The sequence below is a fragment of the Chelonoidis abingdonii genome, chromosome 1 (genome assembly GCF_003597395.2).
Source record: "Chelonoidis abingdonii isolate Lonesome George chromosome 1, CheloAbing_2.0, whole genome shotgun sequence".
Taxonomy (NCBI): Eukaryota; Metazoa; Chordata; order Testudines; family Testudinidae; genus Chelonoidis; species Chelonoidis abingdonii.
Genome location: NC_133769.1, coordinates 323,510,331 through 323,531,420, shown reverse-complemented (window position 1 = coordinate 323,531,420; position 21,090 = coordinate 323,510,331). Strand labels below are relative to the sequence as shown.

General features: G+C 40.1%; 1 protein-coding gene across 2 annotated transcripts in view; it reads right to left on the bottom strand.

Moving 5' to 3' along the window:
* The window catches only part of STARD13 (StAR related lipid transfer domain containing 13), a 551,580-nt gene extending 550,943 nt beyond the window's left edge, over window positions 1-637 (bottom strand). For both annotated transcript variants that reach the window (XM_032791937.2, XM_032791938.2), the window contains exon 1: window positions 568-637. The gene's annotated coding sequence lies outside the window, so the exon portion shown is untranslated. The remainder of the gene's footprint in view (window positions 1-567) is intronic.
* Window positions 638-21,090: the final 20,453 nt, after the last annotated feature.

The following is a 21,090-nucleotide window of genomic DNA, read 5'->3' as shown; positions in this document are numbered from 1 at the left end:
CATCATAATGAGCTATAATCTCTCAAGCTAATTTGCCACAATCATTATTAATTGGCCATCTTGGCAACACCTGATACCAACAGATTTTTCATCTAAGTGAATGGAGTGCCACACAATTGAGACAGCAGGATTTAAACTAATCCCTCTTCACACACAAGCAAGCACCAAATGACACTCATGACAAAGACAAAGATCAGTCTGACATTTGCTGACAACTCCCATGGGATTCCCCCCTCAGCAGGACTGGCCCTGCACATAAACCCATTTTCAAATGGCATAGATAATCGAAGCCATTTCAATCTAGACTGGTTACATTCACTGAAAGAAACCCCTTCTTCCTACTACACGTTTATTATCACAACAAACACAGCTAACCTTTTGTGGAGTTTTTCAAAGCAAGAACTATTATCAGGGAAAGAATCACAGTAGTTTGTCAGGGAAATGTTATTATACAGACAGTTTATCATATACACGTCATGTAAAGTTGCACAGTAAACAACAAAGTGTTTAAAGGCTGACATGCTAATTACACTCCCAGTTTTAAAGTTCAGGCATGAGACTTCTTACCTTGCAGTTACAGCTCCAAGCTGTCCTTAAAGATAAAGCAGCCCATAAGACATCCTGGTTTTGTTTTCTTGCTTAAAAATATAATCTGTCAGAGGGACACAAGATGACTTGCAACGGGCCAGCCTCTTCTTGCTATACACACCAATGAGAAGATCAGGGCAGCACATGTGGGAAGCTGTCTCCCTGAGAGCCTGTCACAATCAGCATTTGCTCTTTGTGACTGAGGTGCCAAATTAACCTTGGTATTAGTGTCAAAGCACTTCACCGTGAGTGCCCCATGCAACCATAGCACACGGCTCATCATCCTAGCCGTACAACAACAGAGAGTGACAAAAACAAGGCCTCCCCCATGTTTCATTACTCATGTCAAGACAGGCCTACAGGGGAAAGCTGAAGGGTTATGCCGTCTTTACCGGTGGAAGCAAAATAGTGCTTCTTTGCATAAACTAAACTACTATCATTGCTTTCAATAAAGTAAGTTTTTATAAAACCACGCCATGGCTCCTGGGGCTTTGCTTCATTTCTGTCCTTTTTCATACATTTTTTTATGAAATCTTTAAAGATTTATCTTTTTCACCCTGTTTCTGCTGCATTGTATTTTCCATCTCATATTTTTCTTTAGATTTTTTGAGGGTTTTTCCTGTTTATATTTTTTGTCCTTAATTTTATGCTCTGATCCTGAAAAATCATGTGGGGCTGGCCCCTGTTCTGCATGGAGCTCTGCTGAACTAAATGGAGGTCTTCCTGTGCATACGGACTTGGAGTTTATTGGGCCTTACTTTGTTTCTTCTCCCTCAGTATGCTCAGTCTCGCTCCCCTCCTCCGTTCCCTTCCCTGTTAGCTCTCCACCATGCTCTGTCCCTTTTAGGTTTCCCCTCCATCTGAAGAAGGTTCTTCATCTCCTCCCTTTTCTTCCTACCCGCAACAGCATAGGCTAAATTCCCCCAGACCCTTGACCATGCCCTCCACAGAGAACTTTACTCTATGTTTGTTAGTAAAGGGCAATGTTTGTTTCTGCATCTGTTTACTCTGACAATATTTAGATCAACTGTTTCTCAAATAACTTGCAAAAATGTATATAGTGACAGACATTTGCAAGTTTCAGACTAGCTGCTTGCCAAGCCTTCCCACATATCCAGAGAGTGGAAAGATATGAACACGCTTATGTAGATTTAAAGTGTAATAATAATACAGTACAATAAATTAGTCATATGAAATCAGGCTGTAAAACGTTTAGTATGATGAACAAGTATCTGGACATTGTTTACACCTGTAAATTTACTTACAAGTGTCAACATGCTGAGAGGGAAAGAGACTAAACACAATTCAGTGCTAAAGTCATTAATTCCAAGCAAAAATACAAGCCCTACAAGCCTTAGTAGTCACCTTATCCTTAAGCCATCCTCAGTGTTATCTTTACTGATCCACTATGTTGGTTTTATTTGATCAGATATTCGTACTTGTATGTAGAGGATCTAGGTCAGGGACTGGTTCTCAGAATGCCTAGCAACCAAAAGTCAAGGTCATGGCTTGAGGAGAACACTGCCCCTAAATAAGCCTAATCTTTTAAATCAAGAAAGCTGTACATTCAATACAGGACAAGTGTATTATTCTCACTGTAGATTGTGATTGTAATTTATTAGTAAATGTATTAGTGAATTCTAGTAATTCAGCAACAAATCAATTAGTAGGCTGTAGTCACGGTAACAAGTAATTCTAAAATGACTTTCCCATAGCACTCATAGTAAAGAATTGATCCAAAAAAATCATCTCAAAATCCTAGCAGTTAAAGATAAAGCAAGCCTGATGGCTTAACCAGCCCACCTACCTGCCAGTTCAGGATGGTCACCATAGGACATTTGTTCCACCCATCCTAGTCACCATTTCCCTAACATAATGCCTCTTATGACATTTTTTTAATGCTACAAAAAACAGGCAGTTTTTCTCAGCATATGTCTTTCCTTCTGCCGTTAGCCCTAGTTTTGCTCTCACGTATCATTCTAAATTCCTCTCTTTCCTTGGTGTTTATAGCTTGCAAATATTTGTAGATTTACCACATCTCCTGTTAGCCAAGCTTTACATATTTAGTTGTCAGTCTTTCCTCATTAGTCAATACCGCCAACTCTTTCATCTTTGTTACTCTTTTGTGAACTTGCTCCAATTTGTTTTTTTTTAATGGAAATAGGCAGAGGGAGGTTTACAAAAAATGGAATGAGGCAGAGCTTTTTTTTTTTTTTTTAAGAAAGGTAGTCGTTGGTAAAGGCAGAGGTGCATTAAAAACAGAAAGAGAATTTAAGATAAAGTTGTGCACCAGCCAACCTATGTAACTGTCAACTTACTACTGTTCCCTTCAAGATTGTTCCAGTCATTAGTTGTCTAATATCAATCCCAAAATAACTTACACATGCATAACTTTAGCCCCATGAGAAGTCCATTGACTTCAGAGAGACTACTCACACAAGTAAAGTTAAACATGTGCATAAGTGTTTGCTCAGTCAAAGTTTGAGAGTCTAAGCTTTTCAGGGTGGGGACCATGTCTCCCTATATGTTTATATAGCTCCTAGCATAGCAAGGCTTCTGACCTCCTTGTACTGAAATACAAATAAATACTAAGTAATTTAGCACCAAATTCCAATGTCATTACTCAGGTTGAGCAGTGTAGTATATTCAATAATGTTTTTCTGCCTCTAGCTCTCCAGTACTTTGTCCTCTGGCCTTTCACCGACAAAATAAAATGGCTTCTGAGTAAATAAAATGCATGTGGCAACACTTCCAGTGTTGTCTCCATTATTTGTCTTTCCCCAACTTTTGCAATCAGGCATGGCTTAGCTACTAACATCACATGTAGTACTTTACCCTGTAAGTGTCCCATTGAAATCTCATCACACCTGTAAGCTTGAGAGGGCAGCTGAATTAAAAAAAAAATTAAACAAATATTGACTGAGTAATAGTATCAGAGGGGTAGCCGTGTTAGTCTGGATCTGTAAAAAGTGACAAAGAGTTGTGTGGCACCTTATAGACTAACAGACGTATTGGAACATAAGCTTTCGTGGGTGAATACCCACTTTGTCAGACGCATGACATGACATGCATCTGATGAACTGGGTATTCACCCATGAAAGCTTATGTTCCAATACTTCTGTTAGTCTATAAGGTGCCACACGACTCTTTGTCGCTTAATAGAGGAATATTAATTCCTCCTGGGTTTGCTGGGGGCTGCTGCTAGTAAATATGGTCATGGTGTCTTCCCACTCAGTCTCTTTCCCTTAAAGGCAAAAAAAGTTCAAATTTTCAGAGCTGACACAAAGAGACATCTAAAGGGCCAAGGCCAGGGGAAAGAGAGGCAGCTGCATTTGTGGTTTTCTGCTATATCTACTCCCTTCATGGCAAAAATCAGAAGGGAGGAATTGACACTCACACCCTATACTTCCTTGCCCTATCAGGGATTATTCACATCGGGGCACAGTATGTAGAAGCTGGCAAAAACCTAGAGTGAATGTGACCAATGGTTTAATACTGGCCATATTTGGCCCAAATTTTATTTTCAAGAATTACAGCAACCTGTAATACTCTACTGATGTCACTTTAGCTGTCTGACTAAATTGAGCCAGATGCAATGTTAGTGGAAAGCTTTTAATTAGGCTTGCATTACCATTTTAAAAACACAAAAGAGAATATAAACAATAACTTGTTGAAACAAACCTACAGAACAAATGTATGAACATAGATGACTTAGCAGTCATTTCACATTGTTCAGCATTTTTGCAGTAGGCTATTCATTCATAGGTTCCATTAAAGAAGGAATGATTTATAATCCCTATGATTTCATAAGGTGTGTGATGCATACTTTCAATGGTTCCTCCAATTCATAAAGAAAGTGAATATAACTATATAGTACTCCCTCTAAAAACCATCATAATAAATCTTCTCAAAAACATAGTTAACTGCTAAAAATAATAACCAACAAGTTTTACTTACCACCTTGTTCTATTAAACTTTCTAAATAGACTATGAATGCGAACAAGCATTCTCCTGTCTGTCTAAAATTCACTCAAATTCATACCACCAAGAAGCGAAAACACCATTTAAGTGATTTGATTTCTAGTTACCACTTATACACCACTGCCAACATTATAAACAAGTGTTATGTTGCATTTCCCCCCAGATATTTGCAGTTATTAACTAGGAATTGCATCAAACTCAGACTAGAAAAGATCCTTAATTCTAGCAGTTACACAGGGACTGTGTTTGTTTTTTGTTTGGCAAATAAACTCAGTTATAAAGCTATAATTTCTTCAGGAACTAAAGGCCAAATGCAGTTGACCTCACATGCAACAGTGCTTTCTGAGAGACTACTGGGGTGAGCGATTAAAGTGAGCGGGATGTGGTCCCATGATTAGTATTCTGTTGGACACTAAATATTTTTAAAGAGGATTGCTGGCTGTAATCAGTTACATAAAACAGAAAATATGAGGTTAGTTGAACAACTCCTCTCTTCAGGTCAGCAACATTTTAAACATGATAGTGTCTTTCAGTTTCTTTCAACAACAGTTTGTGACTCACATTATAAAGCATTTAACAACTGTGCTCATAAATACCATATGCCACCTGTTAACTGAATCAAAACCATGTGTGCCAAAATCATTTCTGGACTGAAGAGCTATGTCTTTTTAAAATTACTTGCATGGTCTCAAAACAAGTAGATCTTATAACATAAATGAGTATTGAAACGTATAATTCCATCTAATTCCTAAAGAGTAGAAGTGAGTAAAATTCTGATTTTCTGTCCCATGGGAAATTCCAACATCTCAACATTTGTTTTCATCCCCAATTGGGACTGAAAAGTTGAAGTCTTTCGTTGATGGAAATACTACAAAATTTCAATTTAGAAGTGTCAAAACATTTTGTTTCAGCCATTTCGCTTTATTGAATTGACCTGAAACAAAGGGTTCTGGCTGGGTCAGTTCAATATTTAACTGCATTTTTCCTATATAGGCACATTGCTTTATGGGAGGTTTCCTGGGTGGACTACATCTCCCATAATGCATCTTGTTACGCAACTTCCATGTTGAACCAGCAGCTGAGTTAGAGGGAATTATGGGAGCTGTAGTCCTCTGGGGAGCATGGTCCAGAGGAGACAATGGAAACCCAAATTACATCTCTCATAAGGCAATGCATCATAGCAAAATGCCATTTATGTTTTGTTAAACTGATTCAAAATGAAATGTTTTGGGTCAGTTAAAAAATGGAAATTTGATTTTCTGGAAACTGTATTTTCTATCAGAAAATCATTCCAACAGAAAATTCCTGACCAGCTCTAGTGAAGAGTAGCCTTTATAATGGTTTTACTGAAGAAAGAGTTATGTAACTTTTAGAACAAGAACTAATTTTTAAGAAAATTCAAACATTAGTTATTCGGTATACTTTAGGGTTTACTGTCCTTAGATTACATTACTGCATATCTCCTTTCACTAAATGAAAATAAAAGCAGGGATATAGAACCAGAGCTGTTCAACATATTCATAAATGATCTGGAAAAAGGGGTAGTCAGTGAGATGCAAAGTTTGCAGATGATACAAAATTAGTCAAGCTAGTTAACTTCAAAGCAGACCGCAAAGAGTTACAAAGGGATCTCACAAAACTGGGAGACTGGGCAACTCAATGGCAGATGAAATTCAATGCTGATAAATGCAAAGTAATGCACACTGGAAAACATAATTCCAACTATACATACAAAATGATAAGGTCTAAATTAACTCCTACTACTCAAGAAAGAGAATTTGGGGTCATTGTGGATAATTCTCTGAAAACATCCACGCAACATGCAGCAGCAGTCAAAAAAGTGAACAGACTGTTAGGAACCATTAGAAAAGAAATAGATAATTAAACAGTAAATATCATAATGCCACTATAGAAATCCATGGTACACCCACACCTTGGATATTATGTGCAGTTCTGCTCACCCAGTCTCAAAAAAGATATAATTGGAAAAGGTACAGACAGAGAAGGGCAACAAAAATGATTAGGGGTATGGAACAACTTCCATATGAGAAGATATTAAAAAGACTGGGACTGTTCAGACTGGAAAAGAGATAATTCAGGGGGATATGCAAAAGGTCTATAAAATCATGAATGATGTTAAGACAACAAATAGATAAGTGTTATTTTTGCCTTCACATAACACAAGAACCTAGGGTTACCCAATGAAATAAATAGACAGCAGGTTTAAAACAAAAAGAATTACTTCTTCACATAATGCTGTCAGCCTGTGGAACTCATTGCCAGGGGATATTGTGAAAGCTAAAAGTATAACTGGGTTCAAAGAAGAATTATCTAAGTTCATGCAGGATAGGTCTGTCAATGGCTATTTGTCAAGATGGTCAGGGGCACAACCCCAGGCTCTGGGTGTCCCTAAGCCTCTTACAGTCAGACATGGGGAGTGGACAACAGGGGATGGATCACTTGATCTGTTCATTCCCTCTGAAGCCTCTGGCATTGTCCACTATCAGCAGACAGTGGGCTAGATGGACCATTGAGCTGACCCAGTATGGTCATTCTTATGTTCTTATGTTTTTTTCTCCCCAGCAACCTGTACAGAAGACAGAGTCCTCTAAAATTAAAAAGGTTCAGTAGGCAGAAAACAAAACTATCCTATTTTTTAGCTGTTCTAGCATGATCGCCATATTCTAAAGAGTGCAAGAGGAAAGATGGCCTTATAGTTAGAGTACTAACTATACTGGGACTCAAGAGATGTGGGTTTAATTCCTGGCTCTGCCACATACTCTTTCTGTGATGTTGAGTAAACCACTTAATCTCTCTGAGCCTCATTTCTCCAGCTGTAAAGTGGAAATAATATTTCCATTCTCCCACCCTTTAGCTGTCTTGCCTATATAGGCTGTAAGCTCTTCAGGGCAGGAACAAAGCACAATCAGGCCCCACCCTCTATTATGTGCTAACATAATACAAATTTTATTAAAGTGATAAGAATTGTATTAATTTGCAACATTGTAACTTTATTTTATTAATTCTATTCACTGATGTATTTTAGACTTTTGTCCCCTTATTGCCTCCTTTTCACAGTCGCTCACAACAATGCTAAAGCTAGATACAATAGCTTACTTTTAACAGCACTTTAAGTAGGGGCTCTCATTTTCCTTCTAACTTACACTGGCTTCAGTTTTCATCTTCCAAGGAGTGATCTGTTAAAAATTCACTGGGTGTGTTCATTTTAGGACAAAAGTCATCTAGGATTGGAGAACAAATTTGAAATTTCAAACTTCAGAGTTCAAAATGTGGTCATAGAACTGAAAACTTTGAAAGGTCTCTGCTCTACAAATGCAACTGTTTTAAATATCACAGCAGCACTGGGGCAGCTTCATCACATCATCTTCTAGGATGGGTGCCAGTGAAAATAATCTGCACGTCCTGGCCAGGAAAGCATCATCAGCATGAGTATGGGAATTGCATTTAGGGAGGGAGAGAGGGCATAAGTCATGAGCCCTGGCTCTTAGTTCCAGCTCTGTTCCATTTGCTGTATGACCTTAGATAAACTACTTAGGGCCTCATTTTCAGAGGTGCTGAGCACTTGCAGCTACCCACTGACTTCAAGTGGACTAGTAAGGGCTCAGAACCTTACTCTCCAAAGTGGGCTCAGAACCTCTAAATAACCAGGTTTTTAACTCCTTTCTGCTAAACTACCACGCGGATAAGCACAGCATAAATACTCAGATCTGTAAAATAGGGATAATTATGTGAGCTGGATGAAGTTTTCTAAATTTAGATGATTATACAAAATTGTTTTCAAAATTTCAACAAAAAAACATTTTTAGGGGAAAAAAATAATCCTATTTTTGAACTCGGTATAGAACTGGTCAAAATACTGACCCCTCAACAAATAGGTAACATTTTAAATTTAGATAAAACGGATCATATATGTGTTGTGAACAATTTCCCATTGTCAACCCGTTCTTATAGTTATATGCACCCACCTCTGTAAAGTGTTTCAGGATCTACAGATGAAATCTATATATTGGTATGGTGGACACCCTTAAATTCTCTTACCTTTTTTCCCATAAGGTAAGGTTTTGCCAGTCTGAACAGTGTTCCCTATACTTAGTATGGGGAATCCTGGTAAAATCATTCCTAATAGTGAAGATATGAAAGGAAACTCTTAAGGCGCACGCTCTAAGTGCAAGTTATTAGTGGGGCATCAGTGTTGGGAATTAAAGGCAGTGAAGCTAACAATGTGTGACTAGGTGCGGAAGACATGGAGGTAAGAAAGAGGGTTTTAGAGAGTGGAGGGAGTAATGGAAGAAGACAGGAAAGGTGGTATCAGAAGAGAGAGACAATTAATAATACGGACAGCCCTACAAGTAAACAGGCCTGAAAGAACAAGGCAACACAGAATGAGATGGCTGAAGCTCTAGGAAAGCTGGTATGGGAATATAAACTGGAATCTATTTGTAGTTCAGCACTGTGGCAGGTTTAGGAGTGAACTTGGAGCAATTATTTCCCATGACGGTGAAGCTTCAACATGCAATATCAGAGAAGTGCTGATTTATTTCATTGTGCCGAAAGCTCTTGCAGCTGCTCCAATAAGCCACAGACATCCAGCTCAGAGAAGCACGTTTGCCCTCTGAGTACCATAATTGCAGAAGTCTGGTAGAGATAAGATTGATCACAAAAGAATGGGAACTCTCAAGTCTGTGTCAGTAACATGCTTCAATGAAGGCCACATGCATTTATTCAAATATTGGGGACCAGGGAGGTAAAACCTTCCCCAAATAGGATTATCTTTTTGGACTAATTTTCCAGAAAACTGTTTACAGTTTTTTATACTGATAGGAAAAAGAAAAGATCCAGATATGATATCAGCATCATCCTGAATTTAAGGCAGCTCAATACAACAAATGGCCACCACCAATGATAAAAAAATAAAAACAGCTATTCCCTTCTTAACATGTCTTCTTTTCCCTAGCACTTGAAAAGAAACTGACAATTCTGTCAGAAAGGACAAATGAAATCCTGCCAAAACCAATTAGAGTGAAAGAAATCTGACCACCACATCTCCCTTTTCAATCTCTCTCATTCTTTGGCCTTTCCTTTTGCAAAGGGACTAAAAGAAGTACACCAAACCTTTCAGGTGCCAGTAGCATGCCAGCTGTACCACAGCTCGGAGGCAGGCACAGTAGATACTTCAGCAGCTAGGTCTTGTAGGTGCTAGCTCTGGTGGATACCAATAACCACCCAGACACATGGCCAAATGAAAGGGCATTTTACTAGGGCTGACCGGAAAGGTATGAGGGTGCAAATACCCTAGGTACACAGGTTGCCTAGGTAACATGTGGGGGGGGGCATGTGGGGTCATGTGCCCCCCTCAGATTTCTGTGTGGCCTGCCAAGGGGATGGAGGGGGGGTGGGAGAGGGACTGATTTTAAAATGGTCAGTGATGAAAAATCCATCACAATACTTGGTCAGTTGTTTCAGTGATTAATTATTCTCCCTGTTAAAAATGTATGCATTATTTCCAGTCTGAATTTGTCAAGCTTCAACTTTCAGGTGTTAGACCTTTCTCTGCTAGACTGAAGAGTCCATTATTAAATATTTGTTCCCCATATAGGTACTTATAGACAGCAATCAAGTGACCCCCTACCTTCTCTTTGTGAAATTAAATAGATTGAGCTCCTTGAGTCTTATCATTATAAGGCATATTTTCTAATCCTTTAGTCATTCTCAGGGCTTTTCTCTAAACCCACTCAAATTATCAACATTCTTCATGAACTGTGAGCATGAGAACTGGACCCAGTATTCTAGTAGTTGTTGCACCAGTTCCAAATATAGAGGTAAAATAACCTCTTTACTCCTATTCAAGATTACCCTGTTTATGCATGCCAGGATCACATTAGCTCTTTTGGCCAGAGTGCCTACAGAGTTTGGCAGCAGATGAGTGGGAATTTGGAGTATATCAGTGATGTCTAAATTTTGGACTTTGGTGCCTAAGATGGGCATCTAAGTCCTTTTGTGAATCTAGCCATTAGTTCTCACAATGAGGATATCTTCCCAAATCTTCCTTTGCTGTATTTCTTCCCATTTCTGCTAGTTATCCAAGGTTCCCAAATTTCTCTTCCTCCTTGGTATTCAGATCTTGTCAGTACTTGCAGCAAGTTATACTCTCCTCAGTAATCTGCTAGCCAAGCTATACAGATACAAGTTTTAATCTTTTTATGTAATGACTTGTTCTTTCCAATACCTTACTCACCAAAGGCTTGGTGCCCAGCTGGTACAGAAATGTCCCCATGCTGCAAAATTTAGATCTACATCTGGATCAATATTTTGAACCCATCAAAATATGTTTTTTTCAGAATCAGGATTTTGGCTCAGTTAATTAGAATGAGGTGGGACAGCAGCAAAATTCAGGGCCAGATCCTGGTTCAGGCATTCTATTAAATTCCTTTTCATTCATATAATATCCAGCCAGAGTTTTAACTCAGGCCCGTTTGTCATACTGAGGTTTCGGGAACTACCTATAGAATACCATATGCAGTCTCTCGGGAGCCATCTGAAGAGGAACAATCACCTCCCTTGTCCTTGAGGTGATGCCTCTGAGCATGTAACCCAAAATTATCTTTGCTTTTTTGGGCCAGCTTACTGCATTTCAAGATCATGTACAACTTGCTGTCTACTCTCACCCCTAGATCGCTTTCACCATATGACACTGTTGGTTATTATATAACCTTCTCTCAGTGTTTTGGATTATTTTGTCCTGTGTAAAATAAATCCAGGTTTACACACAGGAACAATCCAGCACTATTCTGTTTGCAGAGCTCTAGCAGCTGCTCACTTCACCCTTGTTACCGCTCATATACTAATGACTTATCCTACCAGTAGTACTAGTGTTCTCAGGTTACTGTTGTAAGATAGCCTTAAAAAGATACCTTTACAAGTGTGGATATCGAGACCCTAAATGGAATTCAGTTAAGATCAGTGGAATTCAGTTAAGATCTACTGTGCCCACTGAACTTGGTGCTCAGTAAGGCATCCAATGTATACTATAAGTATTATGCTGATCATAACTCTGTGAGTTTCCATGTTTCCACTGCCCTTACTATTAATCATAAATATTTAAGCAAGACAAGGTGGGTGAGATAATATCTTTTCTTGGGCCAATTTTTGTTGATGGAAGGGACAAGCTTTCAAGCTTTACAGAGCTCTTCTTCAGGTATGGAGAATGAAACTAGGCTGGCCAAACTAAATGCAAGGTGTTCAAAAGCTTGTCTCTTCCACCAACATAGGTTGGTCAAATAAAAGATTTTACCTTGTTTCTCTCATATTCTGGGATCAACATGGCTACAACAACATAAATATTGCAAAGATAAATATATAAAACATGATGAACCAATCAGAAATTTCAGTTCAATCGATGAAGTAAAAATCTATATGAACTATTCAGTGTAAATTATATTTCAACCTCATTAAAGCAAACAAAGAAAGCCCTCCAAAATGTTCGAGTGGGCAGGGTTTCTGGAAAAAGATGTGATTTTATAATATAGCACAGATGTAACTAAATATTTATTCATTTCCTAGTTTGACATTTTCCAGGTCCTTTTTTCTGTTCTTTGGATCATATCTTGATATTCAGTAAATTCCAATGTGATGTCAATCAGTATTATATACATGGATCAAGGGAAGCAAACGGTGCTGACAATCAGGTGAAATCACTTGATGGAATTACACTATCTCTTGTACTTCATAAGGTTAGCTTTGACAACGATATTAAGGCAGCTGCAGTGAGATCAGGATGTTTTGTTTCCAACATTCAGTGTTATTCACATTTTTTAGATAAGTCTGTGATATTAAACATCTGTGGTTAGCCTGACAAATCTCATATCGATTTTTCCCCTCCTTTAACTGTTGGTGCTACATTCCTCTTCTAGCATTAGCAGAGAATGAAATCACTAGCTAGGAAATGTTAGCATTTGAACTATCTAAATGGCTACTCTCTGTCTGCCAAGACTTTAACAGATGTACAATACACAAACTGAAGCTATATGATATAACAGCTCAACTATTTACTGAACTGATGAAGCAAAGTCCTGTTAGTAACAATAGCCTATTCAGGCCAACCTTTATTTTCAGAGAAACTCTATAAACCAAAAAATAACTGAAATTTCCATTCTTGGAAATAAAGAAACTCGTTGTGGTTCTTACTGTAGATTGAGAAAATGTTTGCTGCTTTCTTCAAAGCATTTTGAGCTTAATATTTAACTTTTAAAATGGGTCCACAGATCATTTCCTTAGTGAAAGAAATGTAGGCACTTAGGGTACAGAAAAATCTTTAAATTAATTTTGCTGTGCCTGTTCATGTTCTATTTTCAAGATTACGACTGTAGTCCATCTAGGAAGCCAGAAAATGTAAAATTATGCTAATAATTCTTATTCCAGTACATGTCCGAATTTGTAATGTATAGAAAAGTTCATTGCAATATAACTCACGGTAACATGTATTAAATTGGCTGTTGCAAGCCTTTGATTCATCAGACTGCAAACAAGAAGAATGGAACAAAACTTCTGGGATTTGTTAAGAGAGAATGAAATTTAACACATCATCACATTTTAAAGAATGTTTGAGCGTTTTAAATAATAAACAGAAACAACAAATGTAGTTAATTGTCTTGATGTAAATCAATTTTATACTGTAGTCTATGTGAAATTCTCAGCGGTGCTAGAAAGGTCTGTGCTTTCAACATTTCTGAGAAATATAGAAGTTAGAAAGGTGATATGGTAGAAATAATAGAAGCATCTATCAAGATTTCTAGATTCCACTTACTGATCACTCTAATAAAACCAGAAAATTTACTATCACCATTGAATTAGAAAACAAACTGAGCTTACCAGTTCTAAACGGTTTAGTATTATCCGCGCATTTAACTTCTTTGTGCAAAGTGCACATTCAACTTTTTTGTGTCATTTCTAAGGGGCTTCTTGTAAAGGATGCAGCTGTATAAACAATCAAAATTCAGCCAAATGACTTAGGGGTTTATCAACATAAAAGTACATTTTTCCATCTTGTAAGAAATCACTAAATACAAAAGAGAGCATAATTAGAAAGGAAAATGTACAGCAGACTGGAAAAAGCAGAATAGCAAGAAATATGACGTGATATAACACAATAGCTCTTTTATATGAGACATTCATGATAACACATGGTCACAAACTGTCTTTGTTTGGACACATAATAAAAAGTATTTAAAATAAATACATTAAATTATAGAATCATAGAAATGTAGGGCTAGAAGGGACCTTAAGAGGTCATTAAGTCCAGCCCCCTCCGCTGCAGCAGGACCAAGAATACCTAGACCATCCCTGACAGGTGTTTGTCCAACCTGTTTTAAAAACTTTCAATGATGGGTATTCCACAACTTCCCTTGGAAGCCTGGTCCAGAACTTAACTTCTACTTAGAATTTTTTCCCTAATATCTAACCTAAAATCATCTCTGCTGCAGATTAGGCCAATCTCTTCTTATCCTACCTTCAGAGGACATGGAAAACAATTGAACAAAAGTCCTCCTTATAACAGCTCTTATCATATCTGAAGACTTATCAGGTCCTCCCTCAGTTTCCTTTTCTCAAGACTAAACATGCCCAGTTTTTTTAACCTTTCCTCATAGGTCAGGTTTTCTAAACCCTTTGTCATTTTTGTTGCTCTCCTCTGGAGTCTCTCCAGTTTGTCCACATCTTTCCAAAATTATGGCACTCAGAACTGGGCACAGTACTCCAGCTGAGCCCTTACCAGTGCCAAATACAGAAGGACAATTAGCTACTATGTCTTAGATATGACAATCACATTAATACAGTTCAGAATGATGTTTGTCTTTTTCTCAAATGCATCACATTGTTGGCTCATCTTCAGTTTATGATCCACTTTAACCCCCCTCAATCCTTTTCTGCAGTACTATTGTTTAGCCAGTTACTCTCCATTTTGTAGTTGTGCATTTGATTTTTTTTTTGCTTCCTACTTTGCACTTGTCCTTATTGACTTTAATCTTGTTTATTTCAGTCCAATTCTCCAACTTATTAAGGTTATTTTGCATCTAATTCCATCTTCTAAAGTGCTTGAAACCCCGCCAAGCTTGGTGTCACCTGCAAATTTTAGACGTGTACTCTCCAGGCCATTTTCCAAGTCGTTAATTAAAATATTGACTTGTACTGGGCCCAGGACTGACCCTTGTGGAATGCCACTAGATACACCCTCCGAGTTTGACAGCAAACCACTGATAACCACTCTTTGAGTATGGTCTTCCAACCAGTTGTGCACCCCTTATAGTAATTTCATTGAGGCTACATTTCCCTAGTTTGTTTATAAGAATATCATGTGGGACTGTGTTAAAAACCTTACTAAAAAGCAAGATATATCGCATCTACAGCTTCCCATTTATCCACTAGACTTATAACCCTGTCAAAGAAAGAAATTAGGTTTGTTTGGCATGATTTATTCTTGACAAATCCATGCTGGCTATTCCTTATAACCTTATTATCCTCTAGGTGCTCACAAATTCATTGTTTAATAATTTGTTCCAGTATCTTTCCAGATATCCAAGTTACGCTGATGGTCTATAATTTCCCGTGTCCTCTTTGTGCCCCTTTTTAGAGATAGGTACTATGTTTGCCCTTCCCCTTCTCTGGGACCTCATTCATCCTCCATGAGTTCTCAAAGATGATTACTAAGGGCACTGAGATTGCTTCAGCTAGTTCTTTAAGTACCCTAGGATGACTTCAACCTGCATGGGTTCTGGACTTGGTTTACAGACTTCGGCGCAGGTCTGCCCCTTCTTTCCTCCTTCACTTTTGCAACAAAGAGTTCGTGCGCAGGGTGAGATCAATAAAGGCCTCTAGGGTTTTCAGTGTGGGCTAGCGCATCTTTTCCTCCTCACTGAATTGATGTATTGAGCTGCCTCATTCCATTCAACATCAGCCACAAAATGTTGGAAGCAAGCAGCAGAGGAGGTGGCTGGTCCTTGCCTCTGCAGAGCTGATGCAATGTGGGTCCTCAAAGATAATCTAGAAGGCTTACAGGAAGGCATCTCAGTCAGAAAGCACTGGGCTGTTCTGGTCCAACTGGGGGGAAGCCCAATTGAATACTTAGCTAATGAGAAGGCTGACTATGAGTCCCAACTTTGTATGGTCTGCGGGGTACATTCTGAGGCAGAGCAGGAACTTGAAGAATTTCTGATGGTTCCTCTCAACCATTTGGGTAGCCACACTGCAGGAGCCTGTTCGGGCATTGGGTGGTCTGCTCCAGCACACAGTATAGCTGCTTCTGTCTGTGAGTGGGTTAGCTGCTCATGTAGGGTCTGTGCTTTGGTTGAAAACTATGTAGTTTGGGTTTGTAGTATAAAGTTCTCCAGCTGCAGATGGGTAACTTAGTCCTGGTTGGAAGGCAGCCAGCCTCTTCCATCTTCTGTGAAGGGGTTGGTTTGGGGGAGGTGGGTGCGAAGGGAGCCTGAGCAAACTGTCAGGGCTGGGCCACTGATGACCTGCGTGCACAGGTCAGTTACCAAGCTTCAGTCAAAACAAAGTAGCAGGGTCAGGATCAGGCACCAAAATGCAGACAGGAGACAAGTAGCAGGATCGGGATAAACCAGAGTCTGGGGTTCACAGCAGGGCAAAGTCTGAAGTGGGGGAGTGAGAGCTCAGTGGTTTGAGCATTAGCTTGCCAAACCAAGAGTTGTGAGCTCAATCCTGGGTGGCCACTTAGGGAATGGGGGCAAAATCACTACTTGGCCCTGCTAGTTAATGCTCAATGACCTTTCAGGGTCTCTTTCAGTTCTATAAGATGGATATGTCTCCATATATTAACTGGAAGCTCCATTCAGACAAGCCTGAGGTGATTTTAGTGGTCTGGGGAAAGGCGCTGGAAAGTAGGGTAAGACCTAAAGTAGTTTGTCCACAGGGTTCACAATTTGTGTGTTTTGGACCCTTGACTGCTTCTGGAGTTCCAGGTGCCATTAATGGCCAAAAGCACCTTTTCTAATCTACATCTGGCGGGGCCATGTTAAGTGGTGACCATTCTCTCAGAGGACCATGTAAAAGGTAGCTAGATGGACCAAAATGCACTGCTGGCCTGTTGAGCTGAAATTGCAAGAGTTGTCTGAAGACTGCATTGCCTTCCCTGTTACCTATGGGTGCTGTTCAAGGTGCAGACTGATTTATAAGGCCTTAAACGGTCTCTAAGCCCAGGCTATTTAAGTGATTGTCCTGCTCCCTAGGTGCTGCTCTGACAGTGAAGTGAGGTAGGGAGCTGTGACTAATAGTCCCTAGATTTGAACATCAAGGGGCTGGAGGCACAATTTTTTCATTAGATTCTGGGATTAATTTTTGGACTGATCCAAAAGATACCAACTCTGTTGACTCTCCCCTGTTGCTCTTACCTGAGGGTTTAGGTGGGAGGTCAGCAAATATTTTGTACAGGGGAGATTTTATTGTTAATTTAACCACTATGATACAGTACATGAATGGGACTTTGTAATGGGGCACATGTTATATAGTTAAAGTGCAAGAAAGTTTTTCGTATATAAGGTGATACTGCAAGAAATAACTAGCTACTGAGAAATAGTAGCTCCTGCTCCAACTCTGACATCCCCGTGAAAAGCCTTAGAAGCAGTTCTCAAATTATTATTGTGTCTTGCTCTGCTCAGTTTGAAAGGGTCAAAGGAGGAAACTAGATTTCTTTTGAAAGCAGTCACAAATTCTGAAGAATCAATAAATAAAACAGTAGGACTGTTTGAAGTGTGCAAGACAAGAACAAAGATGCATTTCCTGAAAACTTAGAAGAAAAGACAGCTCATACACTACAATTTAATTACTAAGATATAAGAAGACAGCTGGGGAATTTGCTGGATAGCAGCTTTTGAAGGAGTACATAAAGTGATTTTACAACAAAAAAGATTTATTTTTTTTATTTATGTCTAGATTACAGTGGACACATTTGAGAAACTGTGATCTAGACATAAATAAATAAAAATAAAGGCCACCAAATAATTTGTCCTGAGAATCCCTGGTCCAGACCATGGTCTAGATTTCCCTTCTAGCTATATCTTTATAGGGAAATCAGTCTGACAATATTTTTGAATGGGAAATTAATAAACTAAAAATAAAGGCGCAGATCCTCAACTAATGGAGTTATACTAATTTATATCAGCTGAGAATCCATCCCTGTGGATCTACTCTTTCTTTCTGGAATTCTCAAATGAGTGAATAAAGGTCTAGGGAAATAGTCTTCAGTTGACATGATGAACTTTGCTAACAGTAGAAATTATCACTCTAAGCTTTGACCACTATGTCAGATTGCCCATGCCCTGGTCCTGACAATATCTTAAGAACGTAGTTTTCAATATAGATATTCAACTCCTGTTATATCATCTGTACATACTGTGGCAAATTGCCGGTACTGTTATGCTGGGTCTCGCGCTTTCTCTTCTTTGGGGAAAGTTCAGGGCGCCATTGCTTGCCTCTGAACCAGTATTTTAATTACCACACTAGTGTCCCTGAGGAGGGGAATGGAGAGGGAGGGACCTGGGCCCGCCCTCTTCTCCAGGTCCCAACCCAGGGGCCCTGAGGTTTGTGGTGAACCACTTGAACTAGCGGTTCCTTCCCCTGGGCTACTTCCCTCTCCTGCCCTTCAGCTTGTGAAGAGGCTTCTTGCCCTCCTTCTACACAAGCCAGGTGCCCCTTACCTAGGGTTTCTTTTGGATTTCTCAGCCCACCGCAGCTCTCCTCCAAACTTTCCTTTTGTCTCTCTTCAAAACTCTTCTCTTCTCCTACTCCTTCAAACTGCTCTCTGCTCCAACCAAACCTTCCTGCTCCAACTCCCACACTGTCTGGCTGAAGCAGGGGTTTTTATCACATGACTGGCTGCTGGTGCTCTAATTGGCTTCAGGTGCTCTAATTGGCTACAAGTGCTCTAGTTAATCTATAGCAAACCTTCCTCTGATAACACTCTCCTCTCTGGCCATGCTGTAACACATACCCCACCCCTGCTCAACACCAAGGTGGGCTACTTGGACAAGAGCAGTGCCGTCACGATAGGCATCAGCGTTGCCATGTTGGCTTCCAGCTCTATGCTGGACCGAAAATGGAAGGCTGCAGAGAGAGGAACACCTCATCACCTGGCGTTCCTCCTTGTTCCTGCATCCACTGGGCGGGGCATGTCTGTCATGAGGGAAACCACCGCCCCAGGAGATAGTACGAGAGTCTCCATAGCCCATTTTATCGCCAGATCCTTTTCGACAACAGCGTACTTTTGTTCCCTGGGGAGGAGCTCCCAGCTGAGGTACAAGATGGGGTGCTCCTCCTCCCATACCATCTGGGAAAGGACGGCACCGAGCCCCACCTCTGAGGCGTCCATTTGTAGGATGAATTCCTTCTCGAAGTCTGGGGTTATGAGTACTGGATGGCAGCATAGGGCTGTCCGTAAATCTGCAAATGCTTCTTCTGTCGCATCAGTCCACTTTACTATCTCGGGGCCCCAAGCTTTTATCAGATCTGTCAATGGCGCTGCTCTTGTGGCGAAATGAGGGATGAATCTCCAATAGTATGCTACTATCCCTAAAAATGCTCTGACCTGCTTTCTGCAGATTGGTCGAGGCCAACCTTGTATTGCCTCCGCTTTGTTCCATTGGGTTTTACCAAACCACTCCCTACTACATGCCCGAGGTATCTGGCCTCAGCTAGTCATATCACGCACTTGAGAGGATTAGCAGTGAGACCAGCCTTTCGCAGGGCGTCCAGCACTGCTTCTACTTTTTCTAGGTGCGTTTCCCAGTCAGGGCTATGTATGACTATGTCGTCTAGATAGGCGGCGGCATACTTGGCATGGAGTCGGTGTGTGCATTACTCAGAGTACAACATTGAAGCAATTTGCATTAGCACAATTGCATGTCCTGTACTGACACTTTAATAGACATAATATTAATATAAACCATATTTGCCAAGTGTTTGTCTTACTCGGTGATAATATCATCATTAAAAGCTAGGTCTGCTAGATTTATCTCTTTTGCTTGTTCCTTTAGGTTGGCAATTCATTTCCTTCCTATAAAGGGTAGCTGGCCCCTTAAAGGAAATTGGGCTCAGCGCTCCTGTTCCAGTCCAGGTGTGCCCGAGTTTGGTGTAATGAGGGGAGAGTTATAAATGAGAGTCCAGAAGAGGGGAATTTAGAACCCAGAGTTTAGAAGGGGAGAAAGTCTAGAGTTCTGAGAATAAAGATTGCTCAGAAGAAGGGCAGGGCTGGGATGAGATCTTCAGGGAGGGCACAATGCAGGAGGGAGCAGCGAGAGTTCCCTGGAAGGCAGGCAAGGGTGGAGGTCATCTACAAACTTCCCCAGGCCAGAGAAGCAGGGCAGGATGAGAGCAGCAGGAGATGCCTGCTGGCTCTGTGAGCTGGAGCCAGAGGAGCAGAGAAGGCTGATGTCTGGGGAATGTTGGAGAAATGAACCTCCTGATGTCTCCTGGCAAGAGCTGGAACACTACCTGGGAAGGAAACAGGACAGAGAAACATGCCAACTAGAGATGCTGGAGCAGCACCTGAGAGCTAAGGAGAGGTGTGGTGAGAGACATCGGGAGCTGCACTTGAGAGCTGAGGAGAGGGGTGGTGAGAGACCCCTGAAAAGTACCTGAAAGCTAAGAAGAGGCATGCTGAGAGATGCCAAAGACATACCTGAGAGCTGAAAAGAGGCATGGTGAGAGATGCCAGAGCTGTATCTGGTGGTAGAACTTCTGGGCAAATATACTATTTAGACTGTGATAGGAGGAGGAGGGAGGATTCTGGTTTATGGTAGTGGGACTCTTAGTAATAAATTAGCCTCATTTGAGGAATCAACAGGGCAACTAAGCACTTGCACGCTGCCTTGAGACCACAAGCGCCTGGGAGGAAGTCCCCTATTTACACTTCCACTGCATCATTATTACTTATCATGGATAAAGGGACAGTGTGCTTGGAATTATACAAACAAATGAGGAGAGACTTGCTCTAAAGAGATTGTAATCTATTTCAGATACAGACAAAATAACTCATCTTGCATCCTTTTTCTCTCCTTTCACTCCTATTGGATTATACCGTATTGGATCCTTATTAACTTTTGCTAGATCTCATTCTACTGGGATTTTTTATTTCTTCCTCTCTTACTTTTGCTGAATCCTGTCCTGAAATAAACCCTCTTTTTCAAGTTCCACCTCATCAGATCAGTTGTCTGGTTGCTTCCAGAGGGTGATGTTAAAGCCATAATCAAGCTGTTTCACTCTCATTTTGGCTTTACTGTTTAATTTCTAGTCTTAATTCTAGTAAGCTCCACTCCTGAAACCTGCTCTGATTTAATGCCTTCACCATAAGGTAAAATTATTTCCTTGGCTTCCAGAACACTGTATTGTCTTAGAACCTGATCTTGCTAGCTTGTTCATATGAACTTCCTTATCTGACATAGACTTCAAAGGGAGGGTTGCATTTGCAGTATAATTCTTTGTACCTGTAAA